We start from the raw sequence: 19,451 nt of genomic DNA on the forward strand, positions 1-19,451 counted from the left end.
CCACTAAAGGCAATTGAAATAAACCTACTTACACAGAAAATGGGTGTGAGTTTATGTTGGAATAATTTCAAAAGAAGAATGGAAGGGCGGGAAAGAGGGATTCACTGGAAGAATAAAGACAGGAAAAGAATGGAGGAAATTATTTCACATACCTAAGGTATGCAAGGAAGAGCTTATAACAATGAAAGAGAAAATGAGAGAGGGGCAGGCAACTCTTGAACTTTGCTATCATTTGAATTGATTCAAGAAAGGAAGAATATGTACACATAGTTGGGTACAGAAATTTGTCTTACCTAACAAGGAAATTGGAGAAGGGGTTAAGAGAAAAGGGAAAGGAAATAAAAGGGGTAAGAGATTAAGGAGGTATTGATTAGAAGCAAAATAGACTCTTATTCTTATCATAATACAATAAAAATTAGTTTCAGTAAAGAACTTTTAATGCATAATTCTTAAAAAATCAATCATAAACTAAATAACCTAATTTTGAAGAATGACTGGGTCAAAGAATAAGACACAAAAATAATCAATCATTTCATTAATGACAACAATGAGACATACCAAAATTTGCAAGATGTAGCAAAAGCAATTCTTATAGGAAAAAACACATCAATAAAAGAGAAAAAAAGCAGAATGTGTATTGAATTTTTAAAAAAAGAAAAACAACAAATTGAAAACCCCCAATTAAATACCAAAATAAAAATCCTGAAAACCAAATAGTGAGATTAACTTTAAAAATTGAAGTTATAAATAAAAATAAGTACTAGTTTTATGAAAAAATATAAAAGAGGCAAGTTATTGGCTAATTTGATTTTTTAAATGAAAGAAGATAACCAAATAACCAGTACCAAAAAAATAAAAAAGATGAATGTAGAACCAATAAGATAAAATTAAAGGCAATTATTTAATATTTACAATATTACATGAAAATAAAACTGACAATGTAAATTAAATGAATATTCATAAAAATATAAATTGTCCAAACAAACAAAAAAGAAAATATGAAATTTTAATAATCCTATCTTGGGAAAACTAAATAAACAAACCATAAATGAGCTGCCAAGGGGAAAAAATAACTCAGATCCAGGTAGATTTAAAAATGAATTCTACCAAAAACAACTAAATCAAAAACTATATAAACTTTTTGAAAAAATAAGTAAAGGATTCTTTGACATCCTAAATTCTTTGACAAATATGGCCGTGATACCTCATTGAGAAAGTAAAAAAAAAAAGATTAAAAAAACAATAAGTAAATTTCTTTAATGAATATTGATGCAAATTTTAAAAATAAAAATCTAGCAATGAGATTGCAAAAATATATCATAAAAATCCACCACTATGGCTAAGCTGGATTTATAATAATATAGGGCCTATTCAATATTAGGAAAACTATAAGTACAAATGCCATATCAATAATAAAATTCATATCACTTCTAAATACATGCAGAAAATATTTTGACAAAATAGAATGTCCATTTCTTTAAAAATACTGGAAATACTTCCCAGCTATGTGACCCTGGGCAAGTCACTTGACCCCCATTGCCTAGCCCTTATCACTCTTCTGCCTTAGAACCAATGCACAGTATTGATTCTAAGATGGAAGGTAAGAGTTTTAAGGAATCAATGGGACTTTTTAAAAATCATTAATATCTACCTAAAATTAAGAGCAAACATTATCTATAATAGATGTAAACTAGGGAGCCTTTCCAATAAGATCAGCAATGGAGGGCAAAAGTCCCTTATCAATTATATTTTAATGTTGTACTAGACATACTAATTAAAGAAATGACAAGAAATTAAAGGATAAGCACGTACAAGGAAACAAAACTATCATTTTGCAGATAATAGAAAGGCATATTTAAAGAATCCTCAAGATTTAACTAAAAAAAAGTCAAAATAATTAACAACTTTAGCAAATTTGCAGGATGCAAAAAAAATTTCTAAATGTTACCAACAAAACTCACCAGAAAGAGAAATAATATTTGAAATAACTGCAGACAAAATAAAACATTTGGGAGTTCCAAGACACACAGAGGGACTATATGAACACAGTAACATAGCACTCTTCACACAAATAAAGACAAATCTAAATAACTGGAGAAATATTAATTGCTCATGAATAGGTTGAATCAATATAATAAAAATAACAATACCATCTAGTTAATCAACTTATTCAGTTCCATACTAATATGACTACTGTGCCATAAGAAATTATGAATAAAACAATCACAAAAAACCTAGAGTGGAAGTTATAAATAAAAATTAATCTAAAGGCTTATTACCAGATTTTAAAGCATTAGTAAAGAGAGAGAAGTAGATAGAGGGAGAGGGAGAGAGATCTTAGCCTTTCTAACTTTAAAGATAGATCCGATTCTCCCTTTAGCTGGCTCAGGCTTTTTGGTTTGCAAGAGATCAAGAGATAAGGAAAAGCTCAGAGAGAAATGCCAGCCCAGAGAGAGGTAAGGAAGCCAAGAGATTGGCTCTGATCCCTACCCTCCCTTTTCAAACCCTCTTGCTCCTCCTCCCTTTCCTTGGCCAAAGGTTTTCTTTTTTTTCCTTTTCATTTATTTTTTTTTAATCTTTTCCTATTTTTACATGATTAATTTTCTTTCCTTCCCCTTTTCCTCCCAGATTCCAGAACCAAAAAAGCAATTGCACTGGGTTGTACAAATGTTGTCACTTGATACTTATTTCCATATTATTCATTTTTGCAATAGAGAAATCTTTAAAAGCCAAAACCCCAAATCATATAAACAAGTGATAAATGATAAGTTACATGTTTTTCTTTTGAGTTTCTACTCCCATAGTTCTCTCAAAGTGGATCACATTCTTTTTCATAAATCCTTCAGGTATGTCCTGGATTATTGCATTGCTACCAGTAGTAAAGTTCATTACATTCACAATGTTTCACTTTCTGTGTACAATCTTTTCTTAGTTCTGTTATTTCACTCTGCATAAATTCACTGAGATTCTTCAAGTTCATAGAGAAATCCTCCAAATCATAATTTCCTTACTGCACAATAGTATTCCATCACCATCATATACAATAATTTGTTCAACCATTCCCCAATCAGACACCCCCCATTTTCCAAAATTTTGCCACTATAAAAATCATGGCAACAAATGCTTTTGTGCAAACATTCTTTTATTATTATCTCTTTGGGACACACACCCTGTATGTAGTGGTATTGCTGGATCAAAGGACATGCAATCTTTTAAAGCCCTTTGGGCATGATTCCAAATTGCCTTTCAGAATGGTTGGATTTATTCACAACTCCACCAGCAATGCATTAGTGTCCAAATTTTGCCACATCCCCTCCAACATTTAGTACTTTCACTTGCTGTCATATTGGCCAAACTGCTATGTGTGATGGGGTACCTCAAATTTCTCTAATTATGAGAGATTTAGATAACTTTTTCATATGATTATTGATAGTTTTTATTTCCTCATCTCAAAACTGCCTATTCATTTCCCTTACTGATTTGTCAATTGGTAAATGGCTTGATTTTTTGTACAATTGATTTACTTCCTTATAGATTTAAGAAATTAGGTCTTTGTCAGAGGTTTTTGGTATACATTTTTCCCCAATTTGTTGTTTCCCTTCTAATTTTGGTTGCATTGGTTTTGTTTGTACAAAAACTTTTTAATTCAATATAATCAAAATTATTCATTTTACATTTTGTAATGTTCTCTATCTCTTGCTTGATCATAAATTCCTTCCTTTCCTGTAGATCTGACAGGTGTCCTATTCTATGTGCAACTAATTTGCTTATTAATTCCCTTTTTATATTTAAGTCATATATTCATTTTTAAGATGTTGATCTAAACCTAATTTATACCATACTGTTTTCCAGTTCTCCCGGCAGTATTTGTCAAAGAATGGGTTCTTGTCCCAAAAGTTTGGATTTTAGGGTTTTTCAAACACTATCTTGCTGCTGTCATTTACACCAAGTCTATTTCATCGATCCACCGTTCTATCTCTTAGCCAGTACCATATTGTTTTGATGACCACTGCTTTAGAGTACAGTTTGAGATCTGGTATTACTAGACCATCCTCCTTCACATTTTTTCATTAGTTCCCTTGATATTTTTGAACTTTGTTATAATTTTTCTAATTTTATAAAAAAGATTTTTGGTAGTTTGATAGGGGTAGCACTGAGTAAGTAAATTAATTTAGGTAGGATCATCATTTTTATTATATTAACTTGTCCTATCCATGAGCAATTTATGTTTTTTCAATTGTTTAGATCTCATTTTATTTGTGTGGAAAGTGTTTTGTAGTTATGTTCATATAAATCCTGAATTTGTCTTGGCAAGTAGATTTCCAGATATTTTATATTGTCTAGAATTATTTTAAATGGAAGTTTCTCTTTCTAGTCCTTGCTGTTTTACATGAGTTTATTTTGTAGCATGCAACTTTGCTAAAGTTATTATTTCCATTAATTTTTAGTTGATTTTATTGGATTCTCTAGGTATAAGATCATGTCACCTGCAAAGAGTGATGGTTTAGTTTCCTCATTGCCTACTTTGACCCCTTCAATTTCTTTTTCTTCTCTTTATTGCTACTGCTAGCATTTTTAGTACAATATTAAATAGTAGTGGTGATAATGAGCATCCCTGCTTCATTCCTGATCTTATTGGGAATGCTTCTAATTTATCCCCATTACAGATGTTACTTACTGAATGGTTTTAAATAAGTACTGCTTATTATTTTTAGGAAAGACCCTTTTATTCCTTTCTATATATACTTTCTAGAGTTTTCAACAGGAATTGGTGTTGCATTTTGTCAAAGGCTTTTTCTGCCATTTAGTGAAATAATTATATGATTTCTAATAGTTTGGTTGTTGATATGGTCAATTATGTGGATGGTTCTTTTAATATTGGACTAGTCTTGCATTGCTGGTGCAAATTCCATCTGGTCATAGTGAATAATTCTTATAACTTACTATTGTCTTTTAGCTAGTATTTAATATTTTTGCATCTATGTTCATTAAGGATATTGGTCTATAGTTTTCTTTCTCTGTTTTTTAGTTTTCCAGTCTTGGGAATAAGTTCCATATTTGTATCATAAAAGGAATTTGGTAAGACTCCTTCTTTGCCTATTTGGCCAAATAGTTTATAGAGTATTGGGATTAATTGTTCTTTAAATGTTTAATAGAATTCACTTGTGAGAATCAATCTGGCCCTGGTGATTTTTTCCTTAGGAAGTTTCTTGATGGCTTATTGAATTTCTTTTTCTGAAATGGAATTATTTAAGTATCTTTTGTTAATCTAGGCAATTTATATTTTTGTAAACATCTATCCATTTCTCCTAGATTGTCATATTTATTGCCATATAATTGGGCAAAATAGCATTTTTAATAACTTCCTTAATTTCCTCTTCAATAGAGGCAAGATCACACTTTTCATTCATGATACTGTTAATTTGGTTCTCTTTTCTTTTTTAATGAGAATAACCAATACTTTTTGTTTGGTTTGTTTTGTGTGTTTTTTTTTTCCCAAAATACCAGCTCCTGGTCTTTTATATTAGTTCAATGGTTTTTACTTTCAATTTTATTAACTTTTCCTTTGATCTTTAGGATTTCCAATTTGGTCTTTGTCTGAGGGTTTTTAATTTGTTTTTTTTTCCTAATTTTTTTAGGAGCATGCCCAATTTATTGCTCTCCTTTTTCTCTTTTTTGATAATATAGACACTCAGGGATATAAAATTTCCCCTGAGTACTACCTTTGACTATCTCATAAATTCTGATAAATTTGTTTCCTCGTCATTCAGTTCAATGAAATCAGTCATTGTTTCTGTGATTTGTTCTTTGACCCACCAGTTTTGTAGAATCAGATTAATTTCCAATTAATTTTTAATTTGTCTCATCATATACCCTTACTAATGATAATTTTTATCTCATTACAACCTGGAAAAGTTGCATTTAATATTTCTGCTTTTCTTCACTTGCTTGCAATGTATTTATGCCCTAGTACATGGTCCATATTTGTAAATGTGCTGCTGAAAAGGAGGTATATTCCTTTTTATCCCTTTTCACTTTTCTTCATATATCTTTTAACTCTTATTTTTCTAAATTTTCATTCACATCTCTTCTTATTTTTTGGTTTGATCTATCTAGATCTAATAGAGAAAGGTTGAGGTCTCCCATTAGTATAGTTTTACTATCAATGTCCTCCTTAGTTTCTCCTTTAAAAATATTTATGCTATATCATTTGGTGCGTATATGTTGAGTACTGATATTTCTTCAGTAGCTATACTGCCTTTTATCAGGATATAATTACCTTCCTTATCTCTTTTAATCAGATCTATTTTTACTTTGGCTTTGTCAGATATCATAATTGTGACTACCGCCTTCTTTTTCTCAGTTGATGCCCAATAAATTCTGGTCCAGCCCTTTACCTTTACACTGTGTGTTTCTACCTGCCTCATGTGTGTTTCTTGTAAACAACATATGGTTGGAGTTGGGTTTTTAATCTACTCTTCTATCCATTTGTTTTATGAGCGAGTTCATTCCATCACATTTAGAATTCTAATTACCATCTGTTTTCCCCATCTTTTTGATTTCCTCTTTTAATTCCTATCCTTTCTTCTTTCACTATTTCCCTTCACACCAATGTTTCACTTTTAATCAGTACCCCTTTTCCCCACTCTTATTTTACTCTTCTTCCTGTTGGAAGAGAATTTCTCTCTCCATTATGTTGCTTTGTTTGATATCATCAATCAATAACCTGAAGGTGTGCAGGTATAGACAAACTCTTAGAGAAAGGAAGTTGAAACCAACGAGACAGGAAACTGATTCCACAAACACTGTCCCTCTGGGTGGTGTCAGGAAACTAAGAAACTATGGGTGGTTCCTGAGATATGATGTGGGAGAGCTAGTAGGTGGAGAAAAGAGCTTATAAGGTCAGATCATGAGACTGTTCTGTCATCTTCTGGCTGGAGATTAGAACCTGAAGGAACCCTTGTTGGTGGTGTTCTTCAATTCATCATGGCGGCCAATAGAGTAGTTAAGCAACTCTCTACCTCTCTCCTACCTTTCCCTCTCTTTACTATTGCTACTTTAATATAATAAAGTTATTAAAGCTACTAGCAGCCTCATAATTTAACTTTAACTATTACAAAATTCCCAACACCTCCCTTCTTATTTTGCTCCTATTTCTCTTTAGGGTCTTTTAATCACACACCACACACACACAACTTTTCCTTCCCGTTTAATACTCCTCTCCCACACCTCCCCTGCTTGTTCCCTTTCTACTTCTCTATAGCGTAAGATAGAATTCTATATCCCAATAAATATGACTGTTCTTCCCTCTCAGAACTGATTCCCCCTCTTAAAACAGTATTCTTCCCACCCCCAACATGTGCCTTTTGATATAATTTACCCCCATTTTGCCTCTTCCTTAAGATTTCTGTTAGTATAATCCTCTTTTTTCTTCCATAATTTTTTGACATATTCTAAACAACTTGATACCATAGACTCTGTGTAGGTATGTTTCTTCTATCTACTGTGATAATGAAAACAATTTTTAAGAGTTACAAATATCATTCTACCATTTAAGAATATAATCAATTTGACCCTATTGAAGCCCTTAAATTTTTTATTTGCCTTTATATGCTTCTCTTGATTTTTTTTATTTGGACATCAAGTTTTCTCTTTAATTCTGGTCTTTTCTTTAGTAATGCTTGGAAATCTTCTATTTTATTAAATGTCCATACTTTCCCCTGAAAGTAAATAGTCAGTTTTGATGGATAGATAGCTGATTCCTGGTTGTATACCTTTGCCTTCCAGAATATCATAATCCAAGAATTGTGGTCCTTTAGTATGGAGGATGCCAGATCCTATGTAATCCTATCTGGGATTCCATATCTGAATTGTTTCTTTCTGACGACTTGCAATATTTTCTCCTTGGCCTGGAAGCTCTTGAACTTGGTTATAATATTCCTGGGAGTTGTCATTTGGGGATTTAACATAGGATGTGATCTATGGATTCTTTCAATGTCTATTTTGCTCTCTTGTTCAAGAATATCAGAGCAGTTTTCTTGGATAATTTCTTGTAATATGATATCTTGTCTTTTTTTTTTTTGGTCATGGGTTTAAAGTAGTCCAATAATTCTCAAATTGTCTCCTCTGGATCTGTTTTCCAGTTCTGTTGTTTTTTCAATGAGATATCTCATGCTCCCTTCTATTTTTTCATTCTATTCATTTTGTTTTATTATTTCTTGCTGTCTCATGAAATAATTAACTTCTCCTTGCCCAATTCTAGTCTTTAAAGACTGATTTTTCATCTATTATCTGTTGATTTTTCTTTTTGGTTTTGTCTATCTTGCTTTTCATGGCTTCCAGCAGGTCAATTCTGGTTTCCAATTTGCTTATTATATTACTTTATTTGAAGTCTGTGCCTCTTTCCATTTGGGAAATTTTGTCTTTTAAGCTGTTATTTTCTTTTTGTATTATTTTCTTTTCTCTTTCTCACTATTCTTCCCATTTTTCTTCTATCTGTCTTACTTGGTCCTTGAACTCCTTTTTAAGTTCCTCCAGAGCTTGATCAATTTCCATTTTTTGGGTCAAGGGCTTTTTATTTTTGCTGTTATTTACTCCTTCTCCATTGGAGGATTGGGATTCCTGCATGTTGGTGGTTATTGCTATCTTAGCTTCTGTCTTACAGAGCTTTGCCTTGGAACTATCTTCCCTTCCCTATCAGAAGCCTGAGTTCAGGTACATCTGTAGTGTTTTTTGTGTAGTATGCTTCAAAGTATTTTGCCCTGAGGCTACTGCTGCTGCTGTTGGAGCTCTGAACAACTCTAGTGGCTGGGATTTTCAAGGGTGGGTCTGTGGCATAGTGCATCGCACTGTGTTTTCCCCTTAGGCTAACTTCCCCACTCCTGCTGCCACCATCATGGCCATGCCATTGCTCTCTGTACGGGGATCAAACTTCATACTATTAAGCCACAAGTCTCCCTGCCAAGACCTGGAGCAGCCCTCAGGGGTAAGTCTGTGGTGCTTTCAGCCAACCCCCAAGAATTTGGAGATTTCCCTGGCCCTAGCTCTAATTCTGACATGGTAGGTAGGAGGGAGGGGTGGTCAGCCTGTGTTTTCCCTTATGCAATTTTGCCCCCTTATAGAGAGGAAATTCCCTCTCACTGCCTACCTTTCGAGCTGTGTCCAGTGGGAGAGTCCCTTTGCTCATCCTGCTTTGACTTCTGTCTTTTTGAAATGCTTTGTAATAATCAGTTTGGAGGGAGCTTCTAAGGAGCTTAAAATTTTCCCTGTTCGTATGGCACCATCTTGACTCTGCCACCAAATATTTTCCAACATCATTCCATCTGCCTTCCATGTCAATATTATGTCAGGCCATCAGATTGTCAGACTGTCAGACACTACACATGACTCTGTAACTCCTATGTCCCACCACTGGGGTGCCAAGGGATGGAGGTATTTTACATAAGGATTACACAAAATGATGCAAAGTGAAGTGAGCAGAACCAGGAGAACACTGTATGAATTAATAGAAATAACATATGATGATCAGTTGTGAATGACCACTATTATCAGAAATCCAGGAAAATCCCAAAGGACTCATGATGAAAACAGCTAACCACCACCATACAAGGAACTGATGAGTCTGAATGCCAATTTAAGCATACCATCATGCACTTTATTTTCTCCATGAATTTTTCTCTAGTGTAAGTAAAATGTTTTCTGATGATGAACATGATGAGCATGGATGTATGTACTGAATGATAACACATGTGCAACATATATTACCCACTGTCTTGTGGAGGCAAGAGGCAGAAAGAGAACACAGATCACAAGAAGTCAGAAAATGAATTATATCAACAAGTAAAGAAGAAAATTTAAGAAAAAAATTAGGAAGATGTACAAATTGATGCAAAGTGAAGTAAGCAGTATAGGAACTATATACAATTTATATAATTAGAACACTATAATAAAGGCTAAAATATTGTAAAATACTTCATGAGTTTTTTACTCTTTGTAACTTCATTTGGAGTTTTCTTAGTAAAAATGGTTTGCCATTTTCTTCTCTAGACTATTTTACATATTGGGAAACTGAGGCAAACAAAGATAAGTGATTTGCCCAGAATTATACAAGTAGTGAGTATCTGAGGTCACATATGAACTCAGGGCTTTTTGTCTCTGGGCCTGATACTCTATTCATTGTGCCCTGATCCACTAAGTAGCCATAGCTACCTGATCAATTAAATGATCCACTACATTTCCAAAGAACTCACAATTTTTAAAAAATGCTATCCATTCTAGGCAAAAATAAAATTGATAGACTCCGAGTACAAATTGAGGCATATTTTTTCCTCTTTATTTGTTAGGGGTTTTTTGAGCATGGAAAAATTAATAAATGTATTTTATGTGATTTTATATGAATTATGAATATTATATTTCCTGCTTTCTCAATGGGTAGGGGTAGAATTGAACACAAAAAAACTGAATAAAAAAGAAACTGGGAAAAAAGCAAAAGCCATATTTAACAACATAAAAATATAATCAAGAAAAATTATGCTAAAGCATATAAAACAAAAACAATATAAATATTAACTTCATCTTATTAACCAAATATCTTCTCTAAATTCAAAAAGGGAAAGTTAGCTGAATTAAGAGACAAAGGCAGTAATATCATAGTAGCAGGAAAATATGTCATTTTATCAGTGTTGGATAAATATAACAGAAAGATGAAAAGAAAAATATAGAACAGAACAAACTGCTTTAGAAACTAGAATTGAAACACATGCAGCATTGTCAAAATGGAACTACTAAGGCACAGAGATATAGAAAATGAGGTAAAAAAGAAATAGTAATCTTTTACACATTATAACAAAAAAGTAATCCATTTAGGGAACACAAACCCAAATTAAGATTTGACAAGAAATCCAACATGATTCTACATTTATGTCAAAGCGCAAATGTTAGAAGTAATTTATAATTATATAAAAGAAAAGGAACAGTATGAAACAAAATAACACAATTTATGGCATATGGCTTGGGCATTGGGGGATGTGCATCCCTAAAAACATACATTACCAAAATAGAAAAGGACAATTGGGTGAATATGCATTTTGTTAATGCATGCTTTAAGTAAACAAACATAGAATACACAAAAAGGAGAAATATTAAAAATTCAAGGAGAAATGGATATCCTAGAAGCCAAAAATATAAATAAAATTTTTAAATAATACTAAAATCTGGTTCTTTAAAGGCAACAAAATTGATCAGTCTTTTGTCAGTGTAATTATAAAGAAGGCAGAAAATCAAATCAACAAAATAGTGAATAAACTATTTGAAATCACAACAAATGAAAGGAATTATTCAACACCTACCATGTGGATTTTATGTGTTAACAAAACTGAGATCACAAAAGAATATCTTCAAAAAATATAAAATACCCAAACTAATAGAAGATCAAAAAAGAGATCTCAAATACTTTAATCTCAGAAAAAAAAATAAACTGAATTAGTTGTAAAGGAACTGCCACAGGTTTATTTTTTTAAACTGCTCTTGATGAAATCACAAGAAGAAATCAAACTATTAAAGAAAAGATGATTAGTACCAATAATAAATTGTTCTCAAAATTGCTCTCAACTGAGAAAGAAAGCTCTCTTGCCAACTTCTTTTTTGAGATAAATACTGTCCTCTTACCTAAACCAAGGAAGGAATGAAACACAGAACACCTATTAATCAATACCATTAATGCATAGTAATTCAAAAATTTTAAATACTATAAAAATCAACAACTATTTATCCAAAATATCACTCATTGTGACCAAATTTGGATTGTTCCAGGGATACAAGGATGTTTCAACGTTAGGAAAGCAATCAATGTTTTTAATAACACCAAAAACAAAAACATTCTAAATCATATGATTATCTCAATAGATACAGAAATGGCTTTTGACCCTTTAATGCTTAATAAATAACATCATCTACACATAATGTATAGACATAGAGGGAACCTTTCTTGATATCACAAAAAGTTTCTATCTAAAACTAAAAACAAACATCAAGCTTTAATTTTAAAAAAATAATATAAAGTATACCCACTTTAACCACTATTATTTGAGTTTTGGAAATGTTAGCAATAAGGCAAAAGAAAGAAATTTAAAAGCATTAAGATAGACACAGTGGAGTTTGTAAAATTATTCCTCTCTTCTGGGGCATCAGCAAAGATACCAATTGAGATATTAGCTTCCAAAAAGTCACAGACTACAACATAGACTCTAAAAAATCAACAGTATTTCTAAAAACTAATTTTTAAATTCATGATACTATAATAGAAAGCAAAATGTCATTCCTAAACTAAAAATGCATAAAACTGGGTGTAAATATAAAATAATAATAATAAAATGCCTGTGGAAATTCACCTAAAAAGTATTCCTTAAAGAAATCAAGAACCAGAGGAATTTTCAGTGATTATGACTGGACTATGTCATTGAAACAAAAATGATACTACAAAAATTAATTTATATTTTAATGCTATCTGAATGTCCAGAACTCAATAAAAATAATGATATAATTCATTTGGAAAAAAAAAACACCAAAAATGTAAAACATCAAAGTAAATCATTTTAAAATGTAAGAATGAAGGGAAAAGAGTACTCAAAGACCTCAAACTATATTACAACAGCCATCAAACCCCTCTAGTACTGGATTTTTCTAAAAGAATGGCCAATGTAGAATCAGGAACAATGGAATTCAATTACTCAGTGACTGATAAAACAAAAATACAAATTGCTTGGGGGAAAAAAACAGCTTGATTTTTTTAAAATGCTGGAAAAACTAGAAAGAGGTCAGGCAAAAATTAAACTTCAACTAACACCTTCTAACATATTCCACAATACAGTCTTTTTTTTTAATTTTATAGAATTTTATTTGATCATTTCCATGCATTTTTCATTAAAGACAAAGATCATTTTCTTTTCCTCCCTCCCACCCCCCGTGGCCGACGCGTGATTCCACTGGTATCATATGTGTTCTTGACTCGAACCCATTTCCATGTTGTTAGTATTTGCATCAGAGTGTTCCCTCAGAGTCTTTCCTCTGTCATGTCCCCTCAGCCATTGTAGTCAGGCAGTTGCTTTTCCTCGGTGTTTCTACTCCCTCAGTTTGTCCTCTGCTTATGGATAGTGTTTTTTTCTCCTTGATCCCTGCAGATTGTGCAGGGGCATTACACTGCCACTAATGGAGAAGTCCATTACGTTCGATTATACCACAGTGTGTTTGTCTCTGTGTACAATGTTCTCCTGGTTCTGCTCCTCTTGCTCTGCATCACTTCCTGGAGGTCGTTCCAGTCTCCATGGAACTTCTCCACTTTATTATTCCTTTTTGCACAATAATATTCCATCACCAACATATACCACAATTTGCTCAGCCATTCCCCAATTGATGAGCATCCCCTCGTTTTCCAATTTTTGGCCACCACAAAGAGCGCAGCTAAGAATATTTTTGTACAAGTCTTTGTGTCCATTATCTCTTTGGGGTACAGACCCAGCAGTGCTATGGCTGGGTCAAAGGGTAGATATTCTTTTGTCGCCTTTTGGGCATAGTTCCAAATTGCCCTCCAGAATGGTTGGATCAGTTCACAGCTCCACCAGCAATGAATTAATGTCCCTGCTTTGCCACATCCCCTCCAGCATTCATTACTTTCCTTTGCTGTTATGTTAGCCAATCTGCTAGGTGTGAGGTGATACCTCAGAGTTGTTTTGATTTGCATCTCTCTGATTATAAGAGATGTGGAGCACTTCTTCATGTGCTTATTAATAGTTTTGATTTCTTTATCTGAAAACTGCCTATCCATGTCCTTTGCCCATTTATCAATTGGGGAATGGCTTGATTTTTTGTACAATTGATTTAGCTCTTTATAAATTTGAGTAATTAAACCTTTGTCAGAGGTTTTTATGAAGATTTTTTCCCAATTTGTTGTTTTCCTTCTGATTTTAGTTACATTGGTTTTGTTTGTACAAAAGCCTTTTAATTTGATGTAGTTGAAATTATTTATTTTACATTTTGTGATTCTTTCTATGTCTTGCTTGGTTTTAAAGTCTTTCCCTTCCCAAAGGTCTGACATGTATACTATTCTGTGTTTACCCAATTTACTTATGGTTTCCTTCTTTATGTTTAAGTCTTTCACCCATTTTGAATTTATCTTGGTGTAGGGTGTCAGGTGTTGATCAATTCCTAATCTCTCCCACACTGTCTTCCAATTTTCCCAGCAGTTCTTATCGAATAGTGGATTTTTGTCCCAAGACCTGGGATCTTTGGGTTTATCATATACTATCTGGCTGAGGTCACTTGCCCCCAGTCTATTCTACTGATCCTCCTTTCTGTCTCTTAGCCAGTACCAAATTGTTTTGATGACTGCTGCTTTGTAATATAGTTTGAGGTCTGGGACTGCTAGGCCCCCCTCATTAGTGTTTTTTTTTTTTCATTATTTCCCTGGATATCCTTGATCTTTTGTTATTCCAAATGAACTTTGTTATGGTTTTTTCCAAATCAGTAAAGAAATTTTTTGGGAGTTCCATGGGTATGGCACTAAATAGATAAATAAGTTTGGGTAGGATGGTCATTTTTATTATATTGGCTCGTCCTACCCATGAGCAGTTAAGGAAATTATCCAGGAAAACTGTCCCGAAATCCTAGAACAAGAGGGGAAAGTGGAGATTGAAAGAATCCACAGATCACCCCCTGTTTTTAATCCCCAACTGACAACACCAAGAAATGTTATAGCCAAATTCAAAAACAATCAGATAAAAGAACAGGTATTACAAGCTGCCAAGAAGAAACCGTTCAGATACCATGGAAACATGGTGAGGATAACACAGGATCTGTCTGCATCCACACTGAAGGACCGAAAGGCATGGAATATGATATTCCAGAAAGCAAGGGAATTAGGCCTACAGCCAAGAATAAAATACCCATCAAAACTGACTATATTCTTACAGGGGAAAGTATGGTCATTTAACGCAACAGAGGAATTCCAAGCATTCATAAATAAAAGACCAGACCTGAACAGAAAATTCGAAGTCCAACCACAGAACTCAAGAGAATCATCAAAAGGTAATTAAACAAGAGGGGAAAAACAACAACAACAAAGGTTTTTTTTAAGAGACTCAATAAGTTAAAATGATATGTATCCCTATAAGAAAAGAGGTCATTGGCAACTCTTAAAAACTGTTGCTATCACCTAAGCAGCTAGAAGAACTACACTCAGAGGGAACAGTGACAAACTGTATAGGATGAAAGGACAAGACATAAATAGGTATATAGAGATATGCATGCATAAATACATATGCATATGTATGTATATATATACATGACTAAAGCTAAAAAAGAAAAGAGGTTATGACTAAAAGAAATGGGAAAAGAAACAAATGGGGGTAAATTTATATGTCACAAAGAAGCTCATGGCGGGAGGGGGGAGAACATCGATACACTGGAAGGGTAAAGAGGTCGGAGATACGAAATATTCAACTCTTACGTACTTTGAAACTGACCCAAAGAGGGAAGAACAATCCAATCCATTGGGGAAGAGAATAGATTTGCGCCCTATAGGGGAGTAGAAGGGTAAAAAACAGACTTGTGGGGAGGGAAGCAGTACAAGGGAGGGAGGGGGGGGGGAATTTTTTAAAAAGACTACAGGGGAAAATAAGGGAGGGAATAAGAAGGGAGGGGGGGTAGAAAGGGAAATACAAGGGAGACTGATTTAAAGTAAATCACTGGAATAAAAGGTAGAGCTGAAGAAGAAAGGTTAGAATTAGGGAAGGATATCAAAATGCCAGGGAGTCCACAAGTGACAGTCATAACATTGAACGTGAATGGGATGAACTCACCCATTAAACGTAGACGAATAGAAGAATGGATTAGAATCCAAAACCCTACCATATGTTGTCTCCAAGAAACACACATGAGGAGGGTTGACACCCACAAGGTCAGAATTAAAGGATGGAGTAAGACCTTCTGGGCCTCAACTGACAGAAAGAAGGCAGGAGTGGCAATCATGATATCTGATAAAGCCAAAGCAAAAATAGACCTGATCAAAAGGGATAGGGAAGGTAATTATATTTTGTTAAAAGGGACTCTAGACAATGAGGAAATATCACTAATCAACATATATGCACCAAATAATATAGCACCCAAATTTCTAATGGAGAAACTAGGAGAATTGAAGGAAGAAATAGACAGTAAAACCATATTAGTGGGAGACTTGAACCAACCATTATCAAATTTAGATAAATCAAATCAAAAAATAAATAAGAAAGAGGTAAAAGAAGTGAACGAAATCTTAGAAAAATTAGAATTAATAGACATATGGAGAAAAATAAATAGGGATAAAAAGGAATACACCTTCTTCTCAGCACCACATGGCACATTCACAAAGATTGACCATACATTAGGTCACAGAAACATGGCACACAAATGCAGAAAAGCAGAAATAATAAATGCAGCCTTTTCAGACCACAAGGCAATAAAAATAACGATCAGTAATGGTACATGGAAAACCAAATCAAAAACTAATTGGAAACTAAACAATATGATACTCCAAAATCGTTTAGTTAGAGAAGAAATCATAGAAACAATTAATAATTTCATCGAGGAAAATGACAATGGCGAGACATCCTTTCAAACCTTTTGGGATGCAGCCAAAGCAGTAATCAGAGGTAAATTCATATCCCTGAGTGCATATATTAACAAACTAGGGAGAGCAGAGATCAATCAATTGGAAATGCAAATAAAAAAACTCCACAATATATTCTAAATTGAGTTATGACCTTAATGATATCATTTAAAAATATTAGTAAATTACATCATTTTCTCATCTATACCTAGAAGATATAGTTTCAGCCATATAAGAAATCAAGACAATCGTAAATGATAGATAAATTTGCTAATATGACATTGAAAAACTTCTGCACATAAAAAGTTTAACGTTAAAAAGGAAAAGAATCAAATGGGAGAAAAATCTTTGAGGTGAATTTCTCCAATAAGGCGTGTGTGTGTGTGTCTGTGTGTAAACTAATAATTTTAGGATTTGTTAAATATAACCAAAAGCAAGTAGCATATGAAATGGGGACATATTAAAGGATATTGTCAAAAGCAAAAACAACCTCCAAATTTTCTAGAACTTAACAAGGCAATATTTTAACTTTGATCATACTATAAATTAATCCAATACTAATTTCCTTGTAAGAAATTTCACTTCATACTTATTTTTACTCTACTAGCTTTTTCATTTGCCACAAGCATGAGTACTACTGTCATCCAGTAGGCAATGTGCAAAGTAAAATCACAATATATGGTAATTATTATCATTTCAACAAACAAGTCCATTTTTCCTTAATTGTTCTGAGCATAAAATAATTTTGCTAATGAAATTAAAATGGGAATTATTAAATTCAATAGGTTAAATGCCTGCTATATACAAAGTACTGTTAGGCACTTGGGATACAGATAAGAAAAATAACACAATCCCTGACTTCAAAATGATTGTATCTAATAGAAGATACACCAAAAAAAGCATAACACAATGTAGGAAGTAGAATAAGCTAGAGTAAAAGAGAACCAAAGTTGCCTAGGAAATTGTAAGGGTCTCGGGGTGGGGAGAAGGTAGGATCACATATTCTTGACATGTTCCATGTTACATGACCAAAAAGGATAAAGTATTACATCAGGAAGGATATGTCACTATGTATGCATTTCAATATTTTGAGAATTTGTATTTTCATCACTGTATGTATTTCCTCCATGGATACAGATCACAATCACTCATAGGGTAGATTTTGGGGGGAAGATTTGTTTCTCAAAGCATTTATTTCCTGTTGGGCATCTTTGTAGGCTTATACCACTCCATGCTTAGCTTGGCTGGTCCTCACAATAAAAATAGGAAGTTTTTCTCAGTTCTTAGGACCTTCCAGGGCTTTTGGCCTTTCTTCCATAGCCTTTGAGAAAACAAATGTCATCTCAGAGGAACAATTAAGCATCAGAAGAGAACTTTAATGAAGAGCAGTAGGCAGATAAGAACAAAAAAGAAATGATCATATTTCTATTACCAGAAACAGCTAGATAATGATTGCTCAACAATCTAACAATTGTAGAAATGTGGTAGAGGGGAAATTAGATGAAACAGCAGAAATGCATAGTAAGAGGTAAAGAAAGGACATAAATGAAAAAGATATAAAACATTAAATAAAAGATTGGTACAACTTGCCTTTATTAGTATATGTTTTTCCTAATAATAATTCAGGCATCATCCATAATAAAACTGCAGCAAATAAAAGAGGCTTTCCCATCTGTTTGAACAAATAAGAATCCATTTTCACTAAATTGCCTTAATATGTCCCTACTATTATTCTTACATGAATAAACATCAATTAACTAATGGAGTTTATAAGTTTTAAGTTCTTCAAGGAACATATGTGTTTGGAGCAGACACTTTTAACAATTAATCAAACTGGATTCACATTGGTTTTCCTTGCTATCCCCAAAACATATGAATGGAATTAAGGGGGGGGGGAATACTAGTCCAGAATTTTCTTCAACCTAAGTTACTCAAGGGAGAGAGAAACAATTCCAGTTCTAATTTCATTGGAACTCTGTGACTTATTCAGATGTAACCATATCTGTTTTAAGTGAACTGACTACTCAGTTGAATTAAGCTGATTTTTCGCCCAGATCTCTTCAAATTTCTTCTCTTCATGTCTCATTAAACATTTTGTTTGTTCTGTCAATTTGAAACTGTAATTAAATAATATAAAAGCAGTGGGGAGGCTGGAGTCAATAAGACTGAATTCAAATCCAACCTCAAACACTAGCTTCAGGCTCTGTAAAATGGGAATAATAATAGCACCTCTTTTTCCAGAGTTATTGTGAAGATTAAATGAAATAATAATTGTGAAGCATTTAGCACAGTGCCTGGCACATAGTAAGGACTATATAAATGTCAGCTATTATTCAAACTTTAGCTTAAGATTTATATTCATACTGTAAATCCTCTTACCGTTACAGTGCCTAAGCACTTTCTTCACCCTCTTTTAAATCTGACCAGCTTTTATCATCATAGGACAAGAAAGATCTTAAATCCCACAGCCTAAGTTTCTACAGTTGAGCAGTTATCTACACCACCATGGTCAAAAGCCAGTCAACCCTTCTCAAATACAGAGAAGAATAGGAATGTTCCAAGGAGTGGCAGTTGGAATCCCCAACTGACTTTTGCTAAGAACCATTCAAAAGTCACTGTTCAAACACCAAAGGGAAATGTCATTTCAGCTATTTAGACAGAATTCATTTGAGGAGTCCTGAGCAAGCTGCTCAGAGCCTGATGTCTGAATGACCGGACTCCATGTTTCAATACTAAGATTTTCTTCAAAATGTATCCAAAGTTTAGCAATCCTTATCATATCATCCTTTGCCATCACTTCCTGCCAAAGCAG

This window comes from Monodelphis domestica, chromosome 1, assembly GCF_027887165.1.
Source record: "Monodelphis domestica isolate mMonDom1 chromosome 1, mMonDom1.pri, whole genome shotgun sequence".
NCBI classification, from domain to species: domain Eukaryota; kingdom Metazoa; phylum Chordata; class Mammalia; order Didelphimorphia; family Didelphidae; genus Monodelphis; species Monodelphis domestica.